Source organism: Parasteatoda tepidariorum, chromosome 8, assembly GCF_982258835.1.
Source record: "Parasteatoda tepidariorum strain Cologne lab strain chromosome 8, Ptep-v5.0, whole genome shotgun sequence".
Taxonomy (NCBI): domain Eukaryota; kingdom Metazoa; phylum Arthropoda; class Arachnida; order Araneae; family Theridiidae; genus Parasteatoda; species Parasteatoda tepidariorum.
Genome location: NC_141762.1, coordinates 78,579,185 through 78,595,040, shown reverse-complemented (window position 1 = coordinate 78,595,040; position 15,856 = coordinate 78,579,185). Strand labels below are relative to the sequence as shown.

Genomic DNA, 15,856 nt, shown 5'->3' with positions numbered 1-15,856 from the left:
ACTAAAAGGGTGCTTTTAAATCCTTTCGATCAAAATTAAATTTCCACGAACTCCTATACTCTTTTTTCACCATGCTTCAATAAAATAGATTCCAAAGTGTTTTAAAGAAATTCTTTATTATATCAGAATTATGCTGGTATATTGCCTAAAGTGACCGAGTCTCGTGTAAAAAAATTTATTCCTTTATTTTATTTATACTTTGCGATTTCCCTTCTGTCAGTATTATTTACTTCCAAAAAGGCTGTAATTTTCATTTCACTTTTTTTTTTTTAATTTTCATTTCAGTGATCAATGGAGTGGATATGAAATTGCTCATCATTATATTGTGACATTGTAATTTTGGGAGCATTTATTAAAAATTTCCTCTCTAAAAGCGGGATCTCGTCAAATCAAAGCAAGTTATGAATGAGTTGGATTATGTTTTTCTTTTTGAATTTTATCATACATTTGTAAAAAGTATTCTTTTGAAAGTGTTCTCAAGTTTGTTAATTTATCCATCAGTTACTTTCAGTTTTGATTCAGAATTTAGCATATCACTTTTGATGCATAAATTACACCGGTGAATGACTCCAAAAATCAAAACCGGGGTAAAAGTATTTGAGTTTTGAAAAAATAAAAATTGAATCTCATAAATCATCGCTATAGAATCCTGTCACCATGGAAATACTCACAGACGTCATAAATTGTGACAAACACAGCAGCGCGTGCCGTATGCATAAGTGAAAGAAAAAATTCAAATTAGGGTTCAGGCTAAACTAAATAAATAAATAAAATATTCTATTCGAAATGGCTTGTTTACGGCCAACCGCATAATGACAGAGATACACCCCTTGTTGCTACAGAACAGTGAAATGCATACTACTGACACACATCAAGTTCGGGGGCCCCAGGTCACAAAAAATGATCTTCCGGAAGAAAAAGTGGAGTTGAGAGAGCACACAGGAAACAGTTGTAATTCATTCTGTATTATCAAACGATTATTCTTTTTAAGCATTCACTTATTTTAATGTTTTATTCGAACTTTTCTCTTATGGGGGGAGAAGAAAGGTTTTTTGGAAATGTAGGTTGGGCGACACTCTATATAAATGGGTGAATGTTCACTCGGAGCTGATACTTCTTATTTGCAAACGTTGAATATTATTCTAGCCTCTAGGTGAGTAGCATTCTACCGATATAATATTTTAAATTATTAGAGTCTAAATAATCTGCATGAATTATAACATATTACGTTTATTAATGATAGAAGCTTGATTTTTATTATATAACTCAGAATTCAATATATCTTTGTCATTAATTAGAGTTACTTTTACTATTATAATTATCGACATTCTCATAATTTTTCATGTACTTAAATAGTGAAAAATATGAGTTTAAGCTATGGTACTTCCTTTCACTTATGGTTTAAAAGAACCTTTAATCATTTATGGTTTAAAAGAACCTTCAATCACTTATGGTTTAAAAGAACCTTTAGAACTATTTAGAAAATATTTTTTTAAGCTAAATAAATTCATAACATATTTAATTTTCATCAAAAACTAATAACAAATATTTGTAAATTAAAAAAAATAATGATGAAGAGTTAAAACTTTAAACAATTAATTATAAATAATTAATTATAAACAATATTTAAATTAAAATATTTAAACAATATAAACAATATTAAAATTAAAAAAATATTTTTAATCTTTTTTGTTTAAAATACAAATTGAGTGAAGTTTTTAAATCAATAATGTCTTAGAAAATCATTGTTTTCTTTAGAACAGTTTATTTATTTGAAAAAATTGCAATTTTATGATTTTTTTTCCATTGTTCTCTTCCCAATGAAATTTGCATTTGGAAATTTAAATTAAATTAAATATATTTTTTTGATAAAAAAATAATCCCTTAGATATATAAATAAATAATATTCGAAATTGAGGTTCAGAAATAATCATGGAAATTTAAAATTAAAAGACAAAACTAAAAGTTAAAAAATTAAGCAAATCTAAAAGATTAAAATCTAATTATGTAAATTTAAAAAATTAATTATAACCTTTTTCATTAAAATTTTATTTTGAAAGATTGTTTGTAAAAAATACAAGCTAAATTAGTTAAGCTTATTAACTAAAAAGTTCTTTAATTAATGCATTACAAAATCATAATCATTAGGCTATACAGTTTATTTGCTTGACGAAGATGAAATATTTTAATTTTTGTGTTACATAACTGTGACACAATGAAATTCTCATTCAACCATTTACATTAAATCATATTTATTTTGCGATTAAAAAAGCGACCTAATGATTAATTTAATATGTTCTGCTGCATTTATTTTAACACACTTTTTCGTTTATTCAACTTTACTAAAGTAAAATTTCTCATATAATATATTTGTTTTTTTTTTCGCCAATTAAATCATGAGTATTTTTTCATTATGTCTTATTAATTAAACATTCTGTATTGTTTGCAAGAAATACAATCTGAATTAATTAAGCTCATTAGTTAGAAGGTTCTTGAATTAATGTGTTACAAATTCATAATCACTAAGTTATACAGTTTATTTGTTTAACGAAGATGAAATATTGTAATTTTTGTGTTACATCACTGTGACGCAATAAAATTCTCTTTCAAACATTTACATCAAATCATATATATTTCAAGATGAAAAAAGCTCCCTAATGACATATTTCGATTAATTTATATGTTCTGTTGCACTTCCTTTAGCACACTTTATCGCTTATTCAACCTTTCTAAAGTAAAATTTCTCGTAAAATACGTTTTTTTTTTTTTTTTTTTTGGCCAAGTTTAATTTTTATTAAATCATATATATTTTTTTCATTATGTGTTATTCATTAGCGATAATTTTGCGAATGTTCATTTGAATTTTTACATGTTATAAATCTTTAAGACATTTTTCATAAAAATAAAATCTGCAATATCAGAGAATAAAATTTATAACTTCGTTCACGAAGTAGGCGGGAGAAATTTTGACGAATCAGAATCTAACGCTTCCTCCTGTCCCCCCCCCCACCAACGCGAGAAACCGCGTGTATAAAAATGCTTAATTTTTATTTGAATGTTTAATTAAACCTTAAGTCCCAAAAATAAATTATTTAATGTAAAAAAATATTTTTGTGGATAAATTGAACATTCTTTCGAATTAGGCTAATACCTAATTTATATAAAATAAGGAGTGTATGTAAAAATGTAATTTTCTGCTGAGATGTTTCTAAAATTTTATCTCAGAACCTGATCCCACCTAAAAAATATTTGCTATAATCAATGAAAACAATACTCCGTTTTAAAATATATTATATGCTGAACCCACTAATTTCGCTAAATAAATGTATTATTTAAAATGAACTTTAAACCATTTTGTTGTGTTGTATATAAATAGTCGCATATATAGTGAAATACACTTGCTTATGCACTCTTATCGTCTTGTTCCCATATTTTTGAGGCAAGATATCCACATTAAGGTAGTTTTGCAGAGCACATACATTGCACTTTTAATGCTTATTGAAATATCACAACCAGACTTTCACATAAACATAAAAACATTACTACCTATGATATATTTACGAAATAATTCAAATAATGGGATATTCAAATAATGGGGCATTCAAATAATAGGAATTCATAAGAGGGAAGCACCCCTAGCCGCATACGATGACATTTCCGACTTCTATACAATATTAATCCTGATGATTTGCTTTAACTTCCTTAGAAGTTTGTGGCAACTTTTATGCTACCTCCATACATAGCGTTTACATACATAACGTTTATACATAACGTCATACGTAACGTTCTTAAATTTGTACATTTCGCCAAAAAATATACTAAAATGTAATTTACAAAAAAAAACTGTAGTTTGGAGAGAGAAACCAATTGCAGTATTAAAATCAGCAATATAAAAGAATCTAAGAACTGTAAAAAAATCTCATGCGACAGAATACAGGAAAAAAAAATATTCTCAGAGTAATCAATAAAATTTTCAAGAAATGCTCTTCATGTTTTAATAAAAAATATAATTAAACAATAAGCAATAATAACAAAGAATAATAATAATAAGAGTCAATCAGTATTCCTACAGACAAAGAAAATTTGACAAAATATCGTATCAGCCTCCTTCATTCAAAGCCTACTGTAAACTATTTAGAGAAAGTAAATTTAAAACTTTTTTTTCTCTCATTTGACCACCAGTGTAACGTTTGATGAACAGGCAAACGCTTATAAGGAGCTGAATCTATATAATAAAATAAAAATTTAAGTAACTATAAATTTTAACAGGTTAAAAAAATGTGAAAATAATTCTTCTTTTGTAACACCTGAAACGAAAAACTTAGAAGGCATCCCTCCCGAAAATCCTGGAGGGGAATTTTCAACAGTGATAAACCCTTTTGGAAAAGGCAATTTTTAAAATTTTTATTTGATTAATTTTTTTCCTTCTTTTTAGTTTTATGCTTGTAAGTTTGTTCGTAGTCTGTTTGTTTGCAGTCTGTCTATTAGTCTGTCAAACTAATCTAAAATGAGACGAAATTTTGATTGATGATAAATTCCCTTTTGCAATTGTATCGTGATATCTACTTAATATGATTTGAAAAAAATTGAAACTTGCACTTTCATCTAGTTCAGAGCTACAGTCGAGATTTAAATACTCTAGCTAGTCAGACAGTTATCTAAATTTCGATTATAAGATTTCATCTTCTCATAGAAAAGAGAAAGTCATAAATCACTTTGAATTGTCATTAAGTCTTGGAGAATAATAGTACTGTGGCGTAACTACCACTACGAATATTAAACATCAATTCACTGGTATATAAGACATGCCAACTTGTTTCAATCAAGAGGTACCTTTTGATAGATGAAGGTTGGCATGGTCGATAACTCCGCCCCCCCCACATTGGTGACCCGGACGTGATTTGATCAAGCAGTATCGCCTACTTCGATGGATGATTCACATTGAACAGTTGACTTGCTACTTGTGCTAGCGGCATCATCCACCTCCTCATGCTGTTGCTACCCAGTCTCGTCTCGATTTAACACAACGTCGGCCTACATACACTCAACTGCTAATGGCAACACAGGAGCGACTACGACTGTGAAGTTAATACACCTCTCACTTTCAGCACTCAAGCACCCAGTGACTCTCTCCCGGTCTTTCACAAGTGCAGCAACCAGTGGTGTCTGTTCATCGAATTCTATATCTGATAAAATTCTGGTGGGGGAGTTTTGTGGCGTAACTACCACTACGAATATTAAACATCAATTCACTGGTATATAAGACTTGCTGACTTGATTCAATCAAGAGGTACCTTTTGACAGATGAAGGTTGACATGGTCGATAACTCCGCCCCTCACAGTAACGATAATTTGTTTACGCGTTATTTTCTTCATATAACAACGACGGGAAATGGATTTTGGTCAGATGTCTTTTATAATTTGAGGTTGTTATTTTAATGGACTGTTAAAAACATACTATTTATACAAAACCTTTATGCATATTTTTGTTTTTCTAATTGGAAAAAAAATGTCGTTACAGATTCTGTTAAGATAGTCGATCAGAGATGAAGGTTTTCTTCCTTGCTCTTTTCTTGTTCGCCCTCGCAAGTCAATACTGGCTGGCAGTTGAGGCTCAAGGCTCACCCAACACCCAGAGATTCTCAGCACGAGTGGACCAAATGATTTGCCAAACAGGGTGCCGAGTCCTCTCCGACTCCCACAGAGACGGATGCTGCAAAAAATACCACTATAGCAGATGCTGCTAAAAAGGATGCCAAAATGACGTGGAGAAGAGATTCGCACCCGGTCACTTGTATTTATAGCCAAAGTATTTCATTTCTAAATGGGTGGCGTATTTATATTCATTGAACTCTGTTTGGGGCTTTGTTATACATAGCAGTTCCCTCTCTGTAAACGTATCGCGTATAACGTTCTGTAAATAAAAATGTTGTGGTTTTAGTTTATTATACTTTCTGTTTTATTATTGCTTAGAGTTTTGACTTATAAAATGCAGAATATCAACCAAAAGCATAATATATATTGCTCAAATATTTCTAAATCTTTTATAATAGATTCTTATCATTTTGTATTTTCTGGCTTACCACTTATAACGCAGTTCTCTGGCAATTTCTTTTTGCAATATATTTTATAATAACCACCTAATTTTTAACTGTAGTAAAAAAAAACTAAGGACATGAAGTTTTACGAATAATATTTATATGAGAAAGAAAAAAAATCATTTTCAAACACTGACCAATCACTATTTAGTTCAGTATGGGGAAAGGCAGGATTAAAATCATCAATGATGTTTAAAGGGAGTTCTTAGAAAAAGATGAAAGCATTGCAGTACGACTAGACAAATGATTTTTGATAATAGTAATCCTTCTTTTGCTCTTTTTTTATCCCAAGATTAATTTAGTTTTTGAAACATTTTTTTTTCATTTAAATAAAAATATGTGTGTATGCATTATTTTTTATTTCTTTTTTATAAGGATTCTAAAATATGTATTAAGGCCAGTTATTATTGCGAACACTCTGTATATATCAAGGTGTGAATAAATATTAAACTGTGAACTGCTAAAAATGCTACACTCTAAATAGAGAGCTGTGACCTTTTTTTCAGTAAAAATTAAATGAAGATTGAAAAATCCTTTTATGTAATATTTTTAAGGTTAGACGATTAAATTTTTTTTTATTAATCACTCACTTTAGGAATAGCAAGAAGGATCTTAACTTGTAACTGGTCGCTTAATTCTCCTCCTCAAACTTTTATCGAAAAATCGCTTAAAATTTAAAATTGACATGTAAACCTGAAATTAAGAATATGCATTCCATTTTCAAACGTTCGCAGATGTAAAACTGTTAGTTGCACAGAATGTCCAATGTAGCGGTGTTTTTAACATAGCATTAATATGCAAAAAGATTCTTTTAGAAATACTTTGATTCATTTAATTTGTTTCCTAACATTTTCTCTCTTTCTTTTTCCCTTCAATTCAAGTTTCACGTTGTTGCTGTTTTTTAAGCAAACTAAAATTCAATTTTTTAAATTTCAACATGATAATGGATGCAACACTTAATAGCATAACACGTCACTTAACATGCAGTCACATCATTTAACGGCGTTCAGTCACTTTCAATTCGTCTCATGTTACCCTTTTCTTCTGGAGTTATCGGAAATGAGAAACTTAAATTCATTAAGAGTTTTTCAAATCGTAACTAGAGCTCCGACTAATTCAGTTTTGCCATTTTTTAAGTATATAGCTGCCAGAGTCAGTGTTTTCTACCATACGGATTTTTTATATTCTATTTTAAATATTTATTTATCAGGACAAAATCTGAATATTCATCCTCACCTTTTTATCGTTGTTATCTACAAATATTTCCAGGGCCTGATTTATAATAAGGCCTGAAAAGTTCAGGCCTAGGACCCCCACATTTCGGGGGGGGGGGGTCCTTAAATGTTACAAATACATTCTATTCATGTTTTCTTTCAAGAATTGTCTATAAAAAATAAAAGTTAACAAAAATTGAAATAAGTATAACCTTAAATTTACTTATATATCGTAGCTTATTTATGTTATAAATAACTTATGAACTCTTCAAAATGAAACAACACGTAAATTTGGTTTTAAATAACAACCAGGGGGGGGGGACCTAGACAGTTCTCATTCTTGGGCCCTCTCTCCTCTAGATCAGGCCTTGTTTCGCTAACTTTGAAAACATTTAAATATTCCCACAAATGTTCTACATATGTCGTGTTTCATATAATGGGGAAGTCTGAACTTGATAAAAATAAAAAAACAAAAACTGCTACAGACATAGCTCAAAAAATATTTAAAACTGAAATGTCTGCGATGCTACTTTCATAGTTCTGCTACTAAAAGTTAGTTCGGCAACAAAGCAGTTTATTATTAATCCAATGTAGCACAATGTATTTTATGTAAAGTATTTTAAATTTTTAATTTATATAAAATTTTATTAACAGCAACACGAGTCAAATATTAGATTGACATAATATTGTCAAAGTAGCATTACATTTATTCCATGAATGTTTAATTTATAACTTCATGACTATTTCAGGTATATCAAGATTAGAAGTTGTGGCATTTTACTAACGGTCTTTATCGTTCCATTTACTGATTAAATGTTATCAAAACAAAATTATAGCAGAATGAAAAAAAATTTTAATTCCTTTTTTTCCAACAATGATACTGTTTACAAAAATGTAATCCATGTTTTACATCAAAATTTTCAAGCTATGGCTTACAGCCTATGGAACTTTAGTACCGAATTCTCCAAGAATTTCTTTTTAAAATTTATTTACTATTGTATACAAAGACAACGAAAGTATGCTTTTTATAAATGAATCAGTTTCAAGCCTTATATATATAATTCTTACGTCACGTATAGAAGACCAATTCGTAAACATTCACAACATTCAAATATTGTTATAAACAATTGAAAAATAAAGCGTGAAAATATTTTCATAATGTGACCTAGATTTTTAAGGTGGGAAAACAACTTCACTTAGAATATGAGAGAATCATCGAAATGAAGAAGCTTCTAGAACAATAATAAAATGCAAATGAAGAACAAAATGTTCTCTGGAAATGGCAATATGCCTGGATCGTTTGCAAGCCTAGTTCTTACCTGAGTTTCATTTTCTTTTAAGTTGTTTATTACTTCTTCCTGTTTCAATTGCTTTTATAAAATCTAGGTCCGGCAAGAAAAAAAGAAATACTTCAAAATAAGATTCTATGAAATAGGGGGGGATCGAGAAATTATTCCTACTTCCTCCAAAGTGTGGGTCACTCAACTTAAAAGAATAACCGACAGGAAAAATAGAATTATGTATCGAATACATATATAAGGGAGATTGGTCAGACGATTTAGAATTTGCCTCATAGTTGATCAAGAGCATTTTGAAATTTTTTAGGTAAGATACATTTATTTCGTTCTATTATTATCATTCTGACTATTACTGTTCGATCGTGGTTGTTATTATAGCTTAGATCCATATCTCTTATTTTTTAATAAAAATTTCGGATTCGAATTATAAAATTTTAAATTTATAAAACTTTAAATATAATATTTTCTAGCTTTCAAAACACCAATAATTATTTTCAAATTTTAGTACAAGGAGATGAAGATCCTCTAACTTTTCAGATTCACAGAAAAAAAAATTCTCAAGATATTGTATTCTGGTATGTCAACAAGCACAAAATCCACTCAGTACTGTATTTAAATATCGCAATTTGTTTATAATTAACATTACGTTGCTCACATTTTGCATCCAATTATATAAAAGCTATTCAATTATATAAAAGTATTCCTAATGATTGGAAGCAACTTTTTCATAAAGGCATATATTGGAAATCTTATGCTTAGTAATGAAATAAGGTAGATGAAAAAATTTGTTACAATTATTGTTTTGTTTAGTTAACTCAAGTTAAGCTTTTGTTTTGGTTTTCGTGAATATCTCTTGTAAAATAATTTCCCACTAAAATGTTTTCCAATTATATAAATCCAGTAAAATATTTTCAGTTCCAGAAAAATAATTTTTGCATTTCGCGTTTTTGACTTTTAGCTATACCAGACATTTTTCTTTCATATAGAAATAATAATATGTCATGATAAAACACGCAATTTAATATATTTATCATGAATAAATTATTATACGTAAATTATTATATATTTATTATATATTATTTTAAGCTTTTATTATAGTTTCGAAAAATTCTTTTCATGATTTGTCATTTTTGAAACTAAGAAATTTAACAAAGAATATTTTCAGTTCATATTTAGTTTTTTTTCCTTCAAGAAATTAAGTATCCAACAGATTAAGATACAAAACCTTAATAAACTTTGCTTAAATTGACTATTAAGTAACAGCTTGCTTTATAGATATTTGATACTTTAACCCCCGGCATTTACATTAATAAAAGGTGAAATAATACTATTATGTAAAGAGTGATGGTACATTAAGGTTTAGATTAGGAAGACATTTTTTTTCATCAATTATCACTTTAGATTAAAAAAAAGTTACAATTTTATGAATACAGATTAAATTAGGAGCTATATATTACTAATATTTAACAGTGGGTTAGCATGTTTTATTTTTTCAAGATAAAAGCTAACAATGAAATAATTGTGATACCAGTTTTAATGCTTCTGAGAGGAAAAAAAAACTTTCCTCAAATGAAAACACAAAGCATTGACGAGTTAATATGATAAAATAATGATAATATATTAATGTAAAAAATAACCCCCTAATTTGATAGACATTACAATTTTAAAAATCGTTCTTCTTTTAACTTATTAATTATCTTTTTATTAGCTTTTTAATTGATTTTCTTTTTTGACAAAGTTTTAAAAATGCATATATTTTTTGAAAAAAAAATTCAAGTATAGTGATGGTATACCCATGCGTGATTGGTTTAACGGCTTCAGTTTTAAAACAGTTATCCATTAAATAGGAGCATCATAAGACAAAAATATGTACGAGAGACATTTTCCACTTTCATAATACGTCGGCTGAAAGAAAGCATTTGAGCTCAACAAGTTTGAGTGATTAGCCGAACAGCTTTAATTGTAAGTTGTCTATTTAAATTAGGAGTATTACACAAAAATATGTACATTTTTCATAGACTCCACTAGAATGGATAAAATATCCATTAGAACGGAAAAAGGTATTCAAAAAGCTGAGCCCGCTTTTATAAAATATCTTAAAAATGGCTGAAAAGTAAAAAAATGAGCTAAGCAGGCATTGGAGTAAGAAAGTAATTTAATTATTGAATAGTACATACATCAAAATATCAAGAAAGGTAGAGATATAGATAAACTTCTTTCTTTTTTTCTTTTGGTCACTTTATTGGTAATCAGTCTCAATAATAGGCAGTACAATGGCATTTACAAAATGTAAACATTGAAAAAGAAATTTCGTATTTGTTTTGCAGAAGTAGAACAAAAATACTGTTTGTCTAAGATAAATACTCTGCCAGACATTCGTCTGAAACTGTGGCGGTGACTATGGTAACGAGGTATGATAATTTCAAGTAGGGGGGCGGGATCCCTCTTTAGGATTGGTTTCGGCGAGAGAAGAGCCCTCTTTCATCGAAGCTACCCTCCCTAAAATGCCCTCTTCTTGTTTCCATAGCACCAGACTGCAGCAGACTTAGTCGCTGTCAGAGTACCTATCTTAGACAAACAGTATTCATGATGAAGTTTACACAAATTTTTAAACTGCTGAAAAAATATTTGTAGTTGAAAAAAAAATATGAATGCCTTTTTTATGAGACTTGTACGCAATATCTGATAGTAAATTTGATAATGAAAAAAAAAAACTTAAAATGTTCAATGTTTACAATTTTTTTCCCCCTTCAAATTTCGTGATTCATAAAAACTTTCAAGAGGAAAGTTTCAGTGATATTTGGGTGGTAGGTCAAAAATATTTGCAATTGTTGTGATTTTTTTTCTTTTTCTTTACTTTGAAACCAAACTTTTTCCTGGTTTATGACGAAGGGTAAAGTTAAATTTCATTCCTTAAATGATGATTAAATTTTCGCCCCCTATGATGCTTATTTAGTGATTTTAACTAGAGAGTTTGAATATTTTTAAAATCTTTCATCATATTTACCGTACTTGTCAAAAAGGAAGACAAAAAGTTTAGAAATGGAGGATTGGAAAAAGAAACTTCCATCGAAATCTGACAAATCACCATTGAAGATGGTGGTCTATAGCTACCAAAACTTGATTGCCCGATGAAACTAAAAGGTGTTTCTAATATTCTTCTTTTGACTCCTAACCTTTTTATTTGTCAATCGTTTAGACGATTTTTATCTCGCTTTTCTCAAAATAAGTGACCCATGAGCATGTTTTGGTACTTTATTTTTAACAAGGTTTCTAAAAATATATATATTAGGATCTGTTCCATAAATTAAAAATATGTATATTAGGATATATATTGTATGATCTGTTATTTGTTTTGTCAGTATTTGAAAACAATTAATTATATATGCTATTCAATATTTTGTTTTAAATATGAAACAATGTAACTAATCGAATTATAACTTTATGTTTTGCTTTTGACTTTAACATATTAACAACTATTATGCTTATAACCGGTTTTAATATATCCTACTTCACTCTTATTACATATTACTAAATTATTTTTCCAAATAATCCAAAATATACTTTTGATGATAAAAACAGCTATTAAATTTTCCAACTGTTGCTAACAACTCTGGAAACATATCGGCTGTTTTTTAAAATGTAATTTTCTGCATTTTGCTTTAGGATGCGTTCTCTTTCTTGCTTCTGATTTGTGTTGTTTGGCTATAATATAAGTGAAACATGCAGACATAAGTCCAGACATAATGCTTTGCATATACTAATATAGAAGAGGTTAATCCCTTGCCACATTGCTTTGGCTTAATTGGGAGAAATGGCTAACATTAAAAATGTTATTTGATTTCAAGACGCTAACACTAAAATCAAAATTTTGTTCCCCACAGCACCATGAAAGCTGTACTTGTCCTTATGTTAGTGGCGAGCATTTTATGCGTAGAGTTGACGAGTGTTAACGCACAGACCTCATTTTCTCAACGCCTCGACCAAACAATGTGTCAGCGCACTTGCAGACTTTTCTCGAGGTCGCACAGAAGAGGATGCTGCGAGCTCTACAATAGTTGCTGTGCCAGTCCCACAGGATAATCTTTTTGAACACTAATATTTCATGAACTCTCATTGGTTAACAGACTATGTAAACATGTGATGCAACAATCTGTATGTTCTTAAGCGCGGTGCCACATAACATCATTTTAAATTCTTGTAAATAAACTATTTTTCATACAATTTCGATTTCTCCCTATAAACGTTCTTTTCTCCTTTTTTAGGATTCATTTATGAGCATTTTGAAATATAATTCATTTCTGTAGAGAAATACACTCTCTACTAATAAGTATTTGGGCACCAGTGAGTAAAAAAAGTATTCGTATTCAATAGTTAGTAGAGTTTTCAAGAGAAACAATCAGTCTCAAAACTCTGAGCAGCATGCTTTCCAGAAATCCTTGCATAGTTGGTCATATTTTCCCCACCCGGTTTAAAGATGACGGAGTTCCTCCACGGAATTTTGAATACAAGAAGGTTCCCCACGAGGTTAAGCTTTGGATCCTAAGCAAAATCGACTTTTCTGCTAATCCCATTTTGTGACCATACGAATCCATAGTGGACCTTACAGCGTGACAGGATGAGACATGAGTCTAACCTTAAAAACTGTCTTAACGCAGAAAGCGCACTGTCATAACCGTTGAGTTTACAATGAATTTAAACCGAGAATTCTCGTCCATTTTAGGAAAAATATATCAAACCTCCACCGCATTTTAGCATGACGCAATGTATTTTTGTAGGGGATGTTCTTCTGGCAGACAATAGAACCAGACCCTACCATCATAACAATAGAAGATGGAGCTTGATTCGTCATTCCACAGCTCCATTTGCAATGATCAGTTGTCAACTGTTTAAGCTCTTTGCATTACATTGAATGAGCAGCGCAGTTGAACTTTTCAATCAAAAGCTTTTAAATTTCAGTATGACCACAATTCAGCCGGTGTAAATACTTACAGATGGTATTCATCGAAGTATTGGATGTCTGTAGAAACTCCTGGAGCTTCTGGACAGTCGTATGGGAGCAATCTTTCTGGATTTTTCTGCAAGTCACGCGTTAATCTCAATGCCTCAGTTTCACAGATCTGGTAATTCTGGGGGGCCATTTTCCAACAATCACCACTTAACTTTCGATTCAGAATCACAAGGCTTCCGTTGATAGTATATAATTCAACTCGCTGGATATGTCGGTTAAGAATCGGTCATTCCTGTGATACTCTATGATTATACCTTTTTCAAAATCAAACTATTAATAACCTCGTAGTGTATTTTATACTGCTACACCAATATCACACACACATAAAGATGAAAGACCTGACGAATATCAAAATTAAATATTTGTATGTGTGTCTAAATACTTACTGCACAGTAAAAGAATTCGAATAAAATTACAGTATAAAGTATTGGCACTTTGGGTGCATCATCCGCAAAATATATTTTGTCTTAAAACTCATTTTTACAGTAAAATATTATACCATTAGTTTACCAGTAATATTTTTTAATTCGAGTGATTCAGTGATTTTACTTTAATTATTACTGAACAAATTACTTGATATCAGACTTTTTGTTCCGTTACCGGTATTTTTAACCGTTTCACAATGTGGTAGATAGCGTGCAATGAGTTGGATACGAACTTTTTTTTTACCTAAAATTCCGAAAACTACATTAATTTTTTTGTCATTGTCGCATAAAAGTCATTATACAAAAACTTTTAACATTTAGTGAAACTTTGCAGCGTTTACATATATATTTCTTAAAATATTTATATGTTTGTTTTTTCAAATTTAATACTTTGATTAGTTTGTCTTTTCCGAAATCAGTAGGTAAATTACCTTGCATAAATGGATTTGATATGTAGTTTCAAATTTTTATAGCTTTCACATTTAGAATTGTGTTTCAAAACTTGAAATTTTTTTGAATGAAAACGTTCCATTGACTGAAAAGTGTTCAAGTAAGAAATTGCTTTTCGATGCTTTCGTTGATAAAATTAAATGTAATAAAGAATCGCTTGTAAATGCAGTTGACTGGATTGAAACTTGCGACCGGAACAACTTTTAACAATCATGTTATGCATTAAAAATACATTTAAAAAATTATAACACATTTGAAAATTTATATCACAATTAAAAATTTATAAAGAATAACATTATAAAAAATAGAATAATTATGAAATAGAAAATTTTCATTTAATCTCTTTTACTTAAAACTGGATAAAAAAATTATTTGAAAAAGAGAAAATAAAGATATTAAATTGTTTTAAACTTTTAAAAGAAACTTTTTTTGGACAGATTTTCGGTAACAGATTCAAATTGTTAGTTACAGAAAGTGTTGATTCTAACAAGAAAATAATATAAAACAACAAGAAACTTTCTTTGAACTATCTTTGAATTGTACTTCTCTTATTCATTGGAAATCATTTATATGAAAATTTCTTTTTAATGTAAGTTTATCCTTTTTCGAAACAGAAAAATCTTAAATTATAATTTAGGGATAAGAACTTTGAATGTTATAATGAATAATAAACTAATCATAAATACTTTTGATGTAAGCATTTCTAAGCATTTAGTTCAATTAAAACTTTTTAAATTGATTGAAACTTATTGATGATTGAGAGTATAAGGTTCTGAGATTTCTTATTCATAGTTATTTTCCCAGGTTGGAAAAAGAAATTGGCAAAAAAAAAATCGACAAAAGAGCAACCATGGTGGAACAAGAAAACTGAAAATTTAAAAAAAAACTTAATTAACCAAAATAAAACAAGAAAGAAATTTAAGGACCCAAAGTGTACGCATGCAGCATGCCCTATAAGTTTTCATAGCAAAATATATTGGTTTTTTATTTCTGCAATAAAAAAAAAAATTTGTGATGGAAAATATGTGTCTCGTGCCAGCGTTCAAAATCCTGTTATTGAAGCTGTGAACAAGAAAACTATAATTTTATAACAAAATGTTTCAAACTATATATTTAGTTCTTAAAAATCAAAAAGAGACCAAGCATTTTAGAGTTTCCTTAACAGATCTATTGGAAAAAGATCGGTGACACGGAGCACATCTTTAGGAAATAGACAGTTTGTGATAGTTTGGTATGAAAACAGAAATGGTACATTGTATGTATGCACTTGTGTGTAAATAAAGAGTGTTTTTCCTGTTTTTATTGGTGCAAATTACGTTACATCAACAAAAAAATTTCTTTTTTTTTTCTTTTACATTGC

General features: G+C 29.3%; 2 long non-coding RNA genes across 2 annotated transcripts; both read left to right on the top strand.

Annotated features, from left to right (window-relative positions):
• The first annotated feature begins 1,016 nt into the window (after positions 1-1,016).
• Positions 1,017-5,950, top strand: LOC107451305 (uncharacterized). The gene is made up of 2 exons (XR_001585052.4): positions 1,017-1,153; positions 5,522-5,950. It is a non-coding gene; the product is annotated as an uncharacterized LOC107451305 (long non-coding RNA).
• A 2,230-nt stretch (positions 5,951-8,180) lies between these two features.
• Positions 8,181-12,834, top strand: LOC107451306 (uncharacterized). The gene is made up of 2 exons (XR_001585053.5): positions 8,181-8,917; positions 12,495-12,834. It is a non-coding gene; the product is annotated as an uncharacterized LOC107451306 (long non-coding RNA).
• Positions 12,835-15,856: the final 3,022 nt, after the last annotated feature.